The sequence below is a fragment of the Hevea brasiliensis genome, chromosome 3 (genome assembly GCF_030052815.1).
Source record: "Hevea brasiliensis isolate MT/VB/25A 57/8 chromosome 3, ASM3005281v1, whole genome shotgun sequence".
Lineage (NCBI taxonomy): Eukaryota > Viridiplantae > Streptophyta > Magnoliopsida > Malpighiales > Euphorbiaceae > Hevea > Hevea brasiliensis.
This window is the reverse complement of record NC_079495.1, coordinates 101,453,102-101,465,839: the sequence shown is the minus strand read 5'-3', so window position 1 is coordinate 101,465,839 and position 12,738 is coordinate 101,453,102.

The following is a 12,738-nucleotide window of genomic DNA, read 5'->3' as shown; positions in this document are numbered from 1 at the left end:
ATCTCTTTTACTTAATTCATGTTTATTGGCATGAGATAAGTGGAAAAGTGTAAGAAAAATAAAATAAGACTTATGTATATTCATGCCTACAGTTTGGGCAGCCTAGGGATGGTTAGGGTTTGATGAATTTACTTAAAGTAAAGTGTTTATAAGCTGCCCATAGCATGAGATGAGTGATTGAACATATAAGAGTAAGTGAAATGCAAGTGTGATGCATGAATGAACCTTGAAAATGTGGACACTTGAACAACATTAGGGTTTGCTCATGTGATAGTTTATTAACCTTGTAATGGTCAATTAGTGACCATTTGAATGTGTATGATGAGGATATGAAGTGAGTTGAGGCTTGGCATTTGAGTGTGGGTGAGCTGCCTTGGCTGACCTGCAGGACTGAGCATGAGTCCAGCAGGTTTGGGTAGTTATAAATGGAGTTGTAGAGGTTCAATTGGTACAAGGCCAATTGGACATGAAACTAGACACATAATGGCACAACTTTGGTATAGAAACCCTACCCAGAAAACCAAACCAAGTTGACCTAAAAATTACCCTAATCCGGGTGACTTGCATTCTGCCTGGGCAAAATGACCAAATGAACAGTGTCTATTCATTTGGTCATAACTCAGTGTAGCAAGGTCCAATTGACCTGAAATTTTACTAGCAGAAAGCTGAGATATAGACCTACAACTGTCATGAAGAAACCTAACCCAAATTTTGATCATAACATGTTCAAAAAGTGACTTGCAGTCACTGCATAAAACACTGTAGATTTGGTCAGTCCAAAAAATCTGGAAAGTTTGCAATCCTGCCAGTTATGGTGTTTAGGCCATAACTTGAGCTATAAAACTCCAAATGGAGTGATTCAAAAAAAAAATGTAACTAGACACAATAAAGAACAACTTTCATGTTGACAACTTTATCAAATTCCTACTGTAAAAATGACCAATGGAATAGTAAACACAAGGCTTAAAATCTAAAAATTTTGAACAACTAGCACTAAGCTTGGAAATGGTATTGGCAACCAATACCAACAACTTTAGAATGCAAAATGTGGTATGTTGGGAGTATTAGAACCAATGTACCTATTGCCTATGCAAAAGTCAATATTTTAGTTGACTAATGAAATGAATAGTAATACCTAAACTTAAATTTCAAGAATTATACAATTTAAAAGTGTAACATGCCCTAGTACACCTAGCAAGGTTGGTTTGGATAGGTTGGCATGCCAATAGGGTTCAGTTAGCAGTACTGCATATGACATTATGTCATTCTATGATTTTATGGCTTTTAGTCATTCTGACATTGTGATGATTCTTGGCCTTGTGCCTAATATTTATTACAGCTCATTAGCTGTTCTGTTGCACACCGGGAGATACATATATGACCGATGGTGTGATGGCCCGAGGTACTTGATACCCAGTGCCAGTTTACCCGTTTATCCAGTCCAATCATCCAGTATAGGTTACTTGGGCAACTAAAAATGGAAGTGGATAAATTTAATAAAATTATGAATATAACAAGTACAAAATAAATAAGATTACCAATAATGATAAAAAAATTGTCTGCATAAGACATCAAAATATGTACTGCATATTTATTTTCTGTTATTTCTTTTTATTTTATTATTGGCACCACTAAGCATTATTGCTTAGCGCGTTGCTTTTGCCACGCGTAGGTTCTGGAGAGACCGACCGAGAGCCCAATAGACCACAGACTGAGTGAGACCTTCTACAGCTCTGCAAGTCTCCGTGTCGCCTCACCGACATCAGTGCATTGGTAGGACACTAGGTTTCATTTTGGGTATTTTATAATTAACTTTTATTTTCTCATGTGAAATTAAGACTTATATAATGTATTTTGGTATTGATGTAAATAGTGGAAATTGTGCTTCTGAATGAAAAAGTGAATATTTATTTATGACTTTTACATAAATATCATATGAAATGAATGATTGAGAAATAGAAATATTGTTGAAAAATATTGAGATTTTGTTGATGGAATGAAGTTTGGGATTGATTGATTGAAAATTTTGAAAGTGTTTTCATAGGTTCCGAAGAACTGTTTTCTCCATTTTTAGCCGGTACTCTGTCGGATTTTCTATAAAATTTGCGGAACCTCAAATAAATTGATGTTTTCCATAAATAACTTAAATAAATTATACTTCACCAATTGTACTTCATAGCTATGATAAAAATAAATAAGGAAGGATAAAAAGGATTAAAATAAAATAGGGTGTTCCGGTACACTGTGTGACATATCTTACTTAGCTATACTGTAAACGGGTAAGGGGTGTGACATTTAGTGGTATCAGAGTATGGTTTAAGCGTTTCTAGGTCTTAATCGAGTCCATACCATGCATTGCATTTGTAAGAGTCAAGGTGACACTAATGCAGATCTGTTTGTCTTTGTTATTTTGAATAGGATATGGACCCTACATCATAGAGGGCAGTTGAGGAGGAAGTGGAGAGTCATGCTCCACCTGCAGCAGTTGAGACTGGGGGTAGGGGAGAACCTACTCCGCCAGCTCCAGCAGAGCCTGCTCAGCCTCCACAGGCCATGTTCCAGCAAATAGTCGAGTTTTTCAGACAAATGGCTGGGGTAATGCCACCACCTCCACAGCAAAAATCACATCTGGAAAGATTGAGAAAATTTGGAGCAGTGGTTTTCTTTGGCAAGAGAGAAGATGATTCTGTTGCAGCCGAAAACTAGTTAAACAAAACAGGCAGAGTTTTAAAACAACTCCACTGCACTCCAAAGCAAAACCTAGAAGCTATTGTATCTCTGTTGTAAGATGATGCCTACCAATGGTGGGATACAGTGTCTAGTAAAGTGCAGCCAGAACTAATAACCTGGGAATTCTTCCTCTCAGAATTCAAGAAGAAGTATATGGGTAGTGTATACCTGGAAAAGAGAAAAAGAGAGTTCATTAATCTGAGGCAGAGACAGCTGACAGTGGCAGAGTATGAAAAGGAATTTGTCAGACTGAGCCGCTACGGGAGGGAGATAGTCCCTAATGAGGCCGAAAGGTGTAAGAGATTTGAAGAGGGATTAAATGATAATATAAAGATCATGATCACTGCCTTGGGAATCACAGACTTCACCAAGTTAGTGGAAGCTACAATAAAAGTTGAAAAGGTTAGAATAAGTGAGCAGACCAGAAGGGAGAGACAGCAGAAGAGGAGCCTGGGTCAGTCTAGTTCATCTCCTGCACTTGGGAAGAAGTTCAAAGGTCCACCTGCACAGAGTTCAGGTCAACCACAAGGTCAGGGTCATTCTCAGGGGCCTAGGCCACAATTCACCCCTAGGAGAGGTCAGTCCATACCATTAGTGGGCAGCTCTCTAGGGACGGGATTTAGGGGACCAGCCCCAACATCTTCTGCATGTCTGCATTGCCTGAAGTGGCATAAGGGGGAGTGTTGGAGAGTAACGGGTGCCTGCTTAAGGTGTGGGTCAACAGAGCATCAGTTAAGGAACTATCCACGCAGAACTACTACAGTTGCTCCAACACAAACAGATAGACCTGCTCCTGCACCACAAAGGGGTAAGAAATCTGGTAAATCTGAGGCAGTGGGACCATCATAGAGACCTACATCTGAGCCAGCAGAGAGGCTAGAGGCCAGAGCACCTGCCAGAGCCTATGCCATAAGAGCTCAGGAGGAGCAAGATGCCCTGAACGTCATCAGGAGTACGTTCTCCCTCTACAATACATCTGTGCATGCATTGGTGGATCTAGAATCCACTCATTCATACATCTGCATCAACCTACCAGTAGAAAGGGGAATATTAGTTAGAGAGAGTGATCAAGACATTCTGGTCACTAATCCATTGAGCCACTGTGTAGTGGTGAACAAAGTATACAAGGGTTGCCCATTAAGGATTCAGGGGTATGAATTCTTGGCAGACCTAATTGAGTTGCCTTTCCATGAGTTTGACGTGATTTTGGGAATGGACTAGTTGTCACGTCATCAAGCAATGATTGATTGTAAACTGAAAAGGATTTCTTTAAAAACTCCTGAAGGTAATAAGATTACAGTTATGGGAGAAAGGACAGATTTCTTATCCAATGTCATCTCAGCTACAGTTGCAAGAAAACTGATAAAAAAAGCTATGGAGCCTACCTAGCACATGTGGTGGATGCTAGGCAGGCTAAGCCAAATTTGTGTGACATACCCACAGTAAGAGACTTCCCAGATGTGTTCCATGAAGAATTGCCTAGCTTGCCACCAGAAAGGGAAGTCGAGTTTGCTATTGAGATACTGCCGGATACAGCACCAATCTCTATTGCTCCTTATCGAATAGCACCCACAGAATTGAAGGAACTGAAAATCCAGTTACAGGAGTTGCTGGATAAGGGGTTCATACACCCTAGTGTGTCACCATGGAGAGCTCCAATGCTGTTTGTGAAGAAGAAGGATGGGACTTTAAGGTTATGCATTGATTATCGGCAGTTGAATAAAGTGACTGTGAAGAACAAATATTCATTGCCTAGAATTGACAATCTATTTGATCAGTTGAAGGAAGCAGGAGTATTTTCCAAAATTGATCTCAGATCAGGGTATCATCAGTTAAGGGTAAAGGATGCAGATGTGCCAAAGACTGCATTCAGGACCCGGTATGGGCATTATGAGTTCCTGGTGATGCCCTTTGGCCTAACAAATGCACCAACGACATTTATGGACCTTATGAACTGTATCTTCCATCCATACCTAGATCGGTTCGTAGTGGTCTTTATTGATGATATTTTGGTGTATTCCAAGACTAGGGAAGAACATGATGAGCATTTGAGGATTGTTCTGCAAACCCTAAGAGAAAAGAAGCTGTATGCTAAGTTGTCCAAGTGTGACTTCTGGTTGAATGAGATTGCATTCCTTGGACACATAGTGTCAGCTGATGGGATTAGGGTGGATCCCAAGAAAATAGAAGCAGTGATGGAATGAAAGCCTCCCAGAAATACAACTGAGATCAGAAGTTTCTTGGGGCTAGCTGGGTATTACAGAAGATTTATGAAGGGATTTTCTTTAATAGCTACTCCAATGACCAAGTTGTTACACAAGAATGTCAGATTTGACTGGAATGACAAATGTCATGCCAGTTTTGAGAAGTTGAAGGCTATATTGATAGAGGCACCAGTGTTAACACAGCCAGTGTCGGGAAAGGACTTTGTGGTCTACAGTGATGCCTCTCATAATGGGTTAGGGTGTGTATTAATGCAAGAGGGGAAGGTGGTCGCCTATGCTTCCAGGCAGCTAAGGCCATATGAACAGAATTACCCTACCCATGATCTAGAACTTGCAGCAATTATCTTCGCACTAAATATATGGAGGCACTACTTGTATGGTGAAAAGTGCTCCATTTACATGGACCACAAAAGTTTGAAATACTTGCCAACCCATAAGGAGCTCAACCTCAGACAGAGGTGATGGATTGAGTTCCTGAAGGACTATGATTGTATGATTGATTACCATCCTGGGAAGGCAAATGTAATTGTTAATGCTTTGAGCAGAAAATCCATCACAGCTTTGAGATCATTGAATGCCCGTCTATCCTTGGCTCGAGATGGATCTATTTTGGCTGAGTTGCAAGTGAGGCCAAACTTGCTATAGCAGATTTTAGATGGGTAAAAGTCAGATGAGAAGCTAAAGGCTATTTTGAGTAAAATTTCAGAAGGGAAGGCAATTGACTATGAGGTGAAAGCAGATGGGTGTCTGTACTACAAAGAAAGACTGTGTGTACCAGATGATGACGAATTGAAAGTCAGCATTCTGAAAGAGGCACATACCAGTGTTTATGCTATACACCCAGGAACCACAAAAATGTATCATGACTTGAAGCTTCAGTATTAGTAGCCTGGTATGAAGAAGGACATAGCTGACTATGTGACTAAATGCTTGACATGTCAGCAAGTCAAGGCAGAACATCAAGTTCCATCAGGTTTGCTACAGCTTATACGCATACCTGAATGGAAATGAGATCGGGTCACCATGGATTTTGTAAGTGGTCTACCTCTCACCCAGAAGAAGCATGATGCAGTATGGGTGATAGTAGATAAATTGACGAAGTCAGCACACTTTCTGTCAGTTAGGACTGACTACTCACTGGAGAAGTTAGCAGAATTGTATATCAGTGAGATAGTTAGACTGCATGGAATTCCACTTTCCATTATATCTGATAGAGACCCAAGGTTTACATCGAGATTTTGGAAGAAGTTGCATGAATCCTTAGATACACAACTCCACTTCAGCACAGCTTTCCATTCTCAGACGGATGGGCAATCAGAAAGAGTAATCCAGGTAAACAATTGAAACTAATTAAACTAATACAAATATTGAACTGAAATGATAATAATAACATGAAATATATGTTAGGTCCTTGAGGATATGCTGAGAAGCTATGTCATTGAGTTTGAGGGAAGTTGGGATAGATACCTCCCACTAGTAGAATTTGCATACAACAATAGCTACCAAGCTAACATCCAAATGGCCCCGTATGAAGCACTGTATGGGAGGAAATGTAGAACTCCAGTGTGTTGGAATGAATTGGGCGAAGATAAACTGGTAGGGCCAGACCTGGTGAAACAGACTGAGGAGAAGGTAAAGCTAATCAAAGCCAATCTGAAGGTTACCTCAGACAGACAAAAATCCTATGATGACCTGAAGAGAAAAGAAATAGAATATACGGTTGGCGACGAAGTATTTCTCAAGGTGTCACCATAGAAGAAGGTACTAAGGTTTGGAAGAAAAGATAAGTTAAGCCCTAGGTTCATTGGCCCATATGAAGTCATTGAATGTGTGGGTCCAGTGGCCTACAAGCTAGCTTTACTACCAGAGCCCTAGACTCGAGGAAAAATTCATAAAATAATTTTTAGGACTCCAGAGAAGGGTCATTGAGGTTCCTATAGCATTAGAATGCCAAGAAAATGCTTAGAAAAATTTTTCAATCGGTACAGACAATTTTGGTCTGTTAAGCCAAACGGAGGGCATTTTGGTCATTTCGCCCTCAGAGGTGATTTTTGGCCGACTTGTCCAGTTAAGTAAATAATTATTATGACATAAAATATGAATAAATATTGCTAAAAATTAAATTGAAAATGAATAGCAAAGAAAAGAAAATAAATTAAATTTGTAATTTTGACCTCATGCTTATGTCACTAAGCACTCTCACCCAATCACATTGTAACACATGTCCATAAGCCACTTAAAATGAGTTAAATGGGCAGAAAATTGAAATGAAAAAACTGCACTCTTCTTCCTCATTTCCCGTCCACCATAGCCAAGAAGCTCTCTCTCCATTTTCTCTTTTAAAGCTTGATTTTCCTAAGCTTCCTCTCCACAAAACCCTAAACTCACTTCACTAAAAATCATTCCCACATCTTGGAGAAGCTAGTTGTAGCAAAAAGAAGAGAAATGATTGAAGTTTTGTTACCTAGAAATTCTGCTCAAAGAGGTTAGTGTCCAATCTCCTATCTCTTTTACTTAATTCATGTTTATTGGCATGAGATAAATAGAAAAGTGTAAAAAAATAAAATAAGACTTATGTATATTCATGCCTACAGTTTGGGTAGCCTAGGGATGGTTAGGGTTTGATGAATTTACTTGAAGTAAAGTGTTTATGAGCTGCCCATAGCATGAGATGAGTGATTGAACATGTAAGAGTAAGTGAAATGCAAGTGTGATGCATGAATGAACCTTGAAAATGTGGACACTTGAACAACATTAGGGTTCGCTCATATGATAGTTCATTAACCTTGTAATGGTTAATTAGTGACCATTTGAATGTGTATGATGAGGAAATGGAGTTGAGGCTTGGCATTTGAGTGTGGGTGGGCTGCCTTGGCTAACCTGCAGGACTGAGCATGAGTCCAACAGGTTTGGGCAGTTATAAATGGAGTTGTAGAGGTTCAATTGGTGCAAGGCCAATTGGACATGAAACTAGACACATAATGGCACAACTTTGGTATAGAAACCCTGCCCAGAAAACTAAACTAAGTTGACCTAAAAATTGCCCTAATCCGGGTGACTTGCATTCTGCCTGGGCAAAATGACCAAATGAACAGTGTCTATTCATTTGGTCATAACTCAGTGTAGAAATGTCCAATTGACCTGAAATTTTACTAGTAGAAAGCTGAGATATAGACCTACAACTTTCATGAAGAAACCTAACCCAAATTTTGACCATAACATGTTCAAAAAGTGACCTGCAGTCACTGTACAAAACACTATAGATTTGGTCAGTCCAGAAAATCTGGAAAGTTTGCAATCCTGCTAGTTATGGTATTTAGGCCATAACTTGAGCTACAAAACTCGAAATGGAGTGATTCAAAAAAAGAAATGTAACTAGACACAATAAGGAACAACTTTCATGTTGACAACATTGTCAAATTCCTACTGTAAAAATGACTAATGGAATAGTAAACACAAGGCTTAAAATCTAAAAATTTTGAACAACTAGCACTAAGCTTAGAAATGGTATTGGCAACCAATACCAACAACTTTAGAATGCAAAATGTGGTATGTTGGGCGTATTAGAACCAATGTACCTATTGCCTATGCAAAAGTCAATATTTTAGTTGACTAATGAAATGAATAGTAACACCTAAACTTAAATTTCAAGAATTGTACAATTTAAAAGTGTAACATGCCCTAGTACACCTAGCAAGGTTGGTTTGGATAGGTTGGCATGTCAATAGGGTTCAGTTAGCAGTACTGCACATGGCATTATGCCATTTTGTGATTTTATGGCTTTTAGCCATTCTGACATTGTGATGATACTTGGCCTTGTGCTTAATATTTATTACAGCTCATTAGCTATTCTGTTGCACAACGAGAGATACATATGTGACCGATGGTATGATGGCCCGAGGTACTTGATACCCAGTGCCAATTTACCCGTTTATCTAGTATAGTCATCTAGTATAGGTTACTTGGCCAACTAAAAATGGAAGTGGATAAATTTAACGAAATTATGAATATAACAAGTACAAAATAAATAAGATTACCAATAATGATCGAAAAATTATCTACATAGGACATCAGAACATACACTGCATATTTATTTTCTGTTATTTCTTTTTATTTTATTATTGGCACCACTAAGCATTATTGCTTAGCGCGTTGCTTTTGCCACGCGTAGGTTCTAGAGAGACCAACCGAGAGCCCAGTAGACCACAGACTGGGTGAGACCTTCTGCAGCTTTGCATAGTATCCGTGTCACCTCACTAACATCAATGCATTGGTAGGACACTAGGTTTCATTTTGGGTATTTTGTAATTAACTTTTATTTTCTCATGTGAAATTAAGACTTATGTAATGTATTTTGGTATTGATGTAAATAGTGGAAATTATGCTTCTGAATGAAAAAGTGAATATTTATTTATGACTTTTACATAAATATCATATGAAATGAATGATTGAGAAATGAAAATGTTGTTGAAAAATATTGAGATTTTGTTGATGGAATGAAGTTTGGGATTGATTGATTGAAAATTTTGGAAGTGTTTTCACAGGTTCCGAAGAACTGTTCTCTCCATTTTTAGCCCAGTAGACCACAGACTGGGTGAGACCTTCTGCAGCTTTGCATAGTGTCCGTGTCACCTCACTGACATCAGTGCATTGGTACGACACTAGGTTTCATTTTGGGTATTTTGTAATTAACTTTTATTTTCTCATGTGAAATTAAGACTTATGTAATGTATTTTGGTATTTATGTAAATAGTGGAAATTATGCTTCTGAATGAAAAAGTGAATATTTATTTATGACTTTTACATAAATATCATATGAAATGAATGATTGAGAAATGGAAATGTTGTTGAAAAATATTGAGATTTTGTTGATGGAATGAAGTTTGGGATTGATTGATTGAAAATTTTGGAAGTGTTTTCACAGGTTCCGAAGAACTGTTTTCTCCATTTTTAGCCGGTACTCTGCCGGATTTTCTATAAAATTTACGAAACCTCAAATAAATTGATGTTTTCCATAAATGACTTAAATAAATTATACTTCAACAATTGTACTTCATAGCTATGATAAAAATAAATAAGGAAGGATAGAAAGGATTAAAATAAAATAGGGTGTTCCGGTACACTGTATGACATATCTTACTCGACTATACTGTAGACGGGTAAGGGGTGTCACAATTTGTTAATTGAATTGGATTAAATTTGCTTATCATGTATCTATATAGATTGCCAACAACTTGCATCTTGCTGTTTTTATATGCAAGTTGAAGCTTGAATCTGCAGTTTTTGACATGAGTCTCACTTTTGGTCTTAGCTATGAGGGACATGCAAACTAAAGGGAAATCTTGTCAGAGTCCACCAGTTTGTCCCGATGAGAACTCTCTAACACTCAAATTAGAGGTGTCTATTTTCTTGTGAGAATGTAAAGATAGAGAGAGGGTGTGTAAAGAGAATATTCTATAGTATATTCTACGAAATATAATATATTTGTAAACATATTTTTATAAATATGAGTATATTCTTTTATCTATTTATTTAATATTGTATTAGAGGGACAATTACCTTTTTCATTGTATCACAATTAGTCATTATCAATAAACAATGCCTCCTTTTATATACAATTACTTGCGTCTGTAATTTTTTTCTTCTTTTTATATATGTAAAAAAAAAAAAAAAAGTTTCTTTACTAGATAAGATAGTTTATTGTTCACAAAAATGGAGGGTGAGTTCACGGGTTAACATACGAGAGGTAATCATTATTAGTCAACTTTAAGTTTAGGCTGGTAGATCCACGTAAATCAAAGTTAAATATATAAGGGCATTTGAAATTTATCTTATTTTTTCAATTCAGTTTAACTCAGTTTGATTTGATTTATATTTTTTTATAATTTTTTAGTTCAGATTTCAAATTGAATCAACTAGTTGCCCACTCTTATTCATATGTATTCAATCTGGTCCAAAAAGAAAGGAAAGGGAAGCCTCCATAACTTTATGGAAGATACCAACTCCAGCCAACCAATGCTTCGGCATATGCACTTGGCAGTTGTGAAAGAAGTAGTTTCCTACTTGTTTAATCCTTTCTACCAATGTTTAAAAATTCATTTTTATCTTTTCATAAACTAAATTTCTTTCGCTTTGCTTCCATTCCTTAGCCTGAGAAAAGATGAGAAAATTTATTTATATTATCACATCGCATGTGAGATACATAAAAACTCAATGAGTAAGCTTATTGCTTCTGCCTTTAGGTTTGATGAATTTTCTGTTTGAATAATGCTTCTTTTCTTATTCTTTATAGTGATAATAAAACCCAATTGCAGCATTTACACATCACCCTTTTAACGCACTTAAATTAATGCCCATCATCCTACTCACAATAATAATAATAATGCCCATCACATGCATGGCTACTTTGCCCTAACCATCTTCTTCTCAATCTGTTTTATATGTATCTAATTTTCCTTTTTTTTTTTTTTTTATACTGGCAAACTACCGTGAATCCCACGTAGTGGGGACCAACCAATCCTCCAATGTGTTGCCATTTACATATAATTAGAGCAAATATAGGGTTAGGGTTATAATTCCTGTCCCCCATAACCCTGTGATTAGTGGGTTCTCACTTTTAGGTTCAAAACTCCCAAAAAGAAATGGTTTTTATATAGCAAATGTAGGTGCTGCTACCAACTTATGTTGCTTTTGTCAACCCAAAGCCAGGGGCTGCCTTCAACCATCACAGCAACACCTGTCCTTGTCAATATAATGGTAGCAAGAAACTGTTACTTATGTGGGCTCCTTCTCACAAGAAATTACAGAGTGCATCGCTTATTTTATATAGAACAGCCTATATAAAATGTCAAATTATATATATATATATATATATATATGTAAAATTATAAAATAACCCTGAACAATTAAACCCTATACTATTAAAGATTACACAATTATACTTTAATTATATCAACTATCAAAATCCATCACACAATCACAAAATAAAAACCATTATATTTACTTCTCAAGTTTTGCATACAAAAAATCTAAGTATTGGATTCCCGATTGTCCATGATATACATGAGGCAACTCTTGTCTTGTGTCTACAAAGAACGATCGCTTTAGATGTCACTTCCTGTCTTTGAATAAGAAAGACATCACTCACAGACATGAAAGACATTTTTTCTTGTAAGTTTTGAATCAAAGAAAGGTAAAAGTAAATTGGTTGGAGAAGCAGCTGATACGTAATGGTAGGAAAAAAAAAATCTCAATCTTTGGGACTGGGATTAAAAATCGAAAGCTGATTTTTAATAAATAGGCAATTTTGTTTTAATTTAAGGAGGAATTGGACAATCTCAATAGTTTAAGATTTAATTTATAATTTTTTAATTTACAATAAAATTATAAATTTTTTAAAAGTTTATTTTTTTTATTCATAATTACCCCTATGTATAAATGGGATTTAATTTTTTTTTTATAAGTAATAATTATATTTATAAATGTATTTATGTCATTCTATATAATACACTCTCCCTTCTGACACTTGCTCATCCTCCCAGTCGTTTATTGCACCGACCATAATTATTCTTTGCCATTCTAATTATAATAACCTATCTATTATTAGCTTCTTCTGTCTGGAGTGGTTAGTAGACCCATAAATATTTACTTATTCAATTTTTTTATTTGTAGTATTGTTTTTTTATGCACAGAATGACGTCTAGCTTCCTAATCAAATCCTAATCATGTATTAGGCAAGAAAAAGAGTTGAAATCCACAGACAAATTCATGGAACAGCATTTTA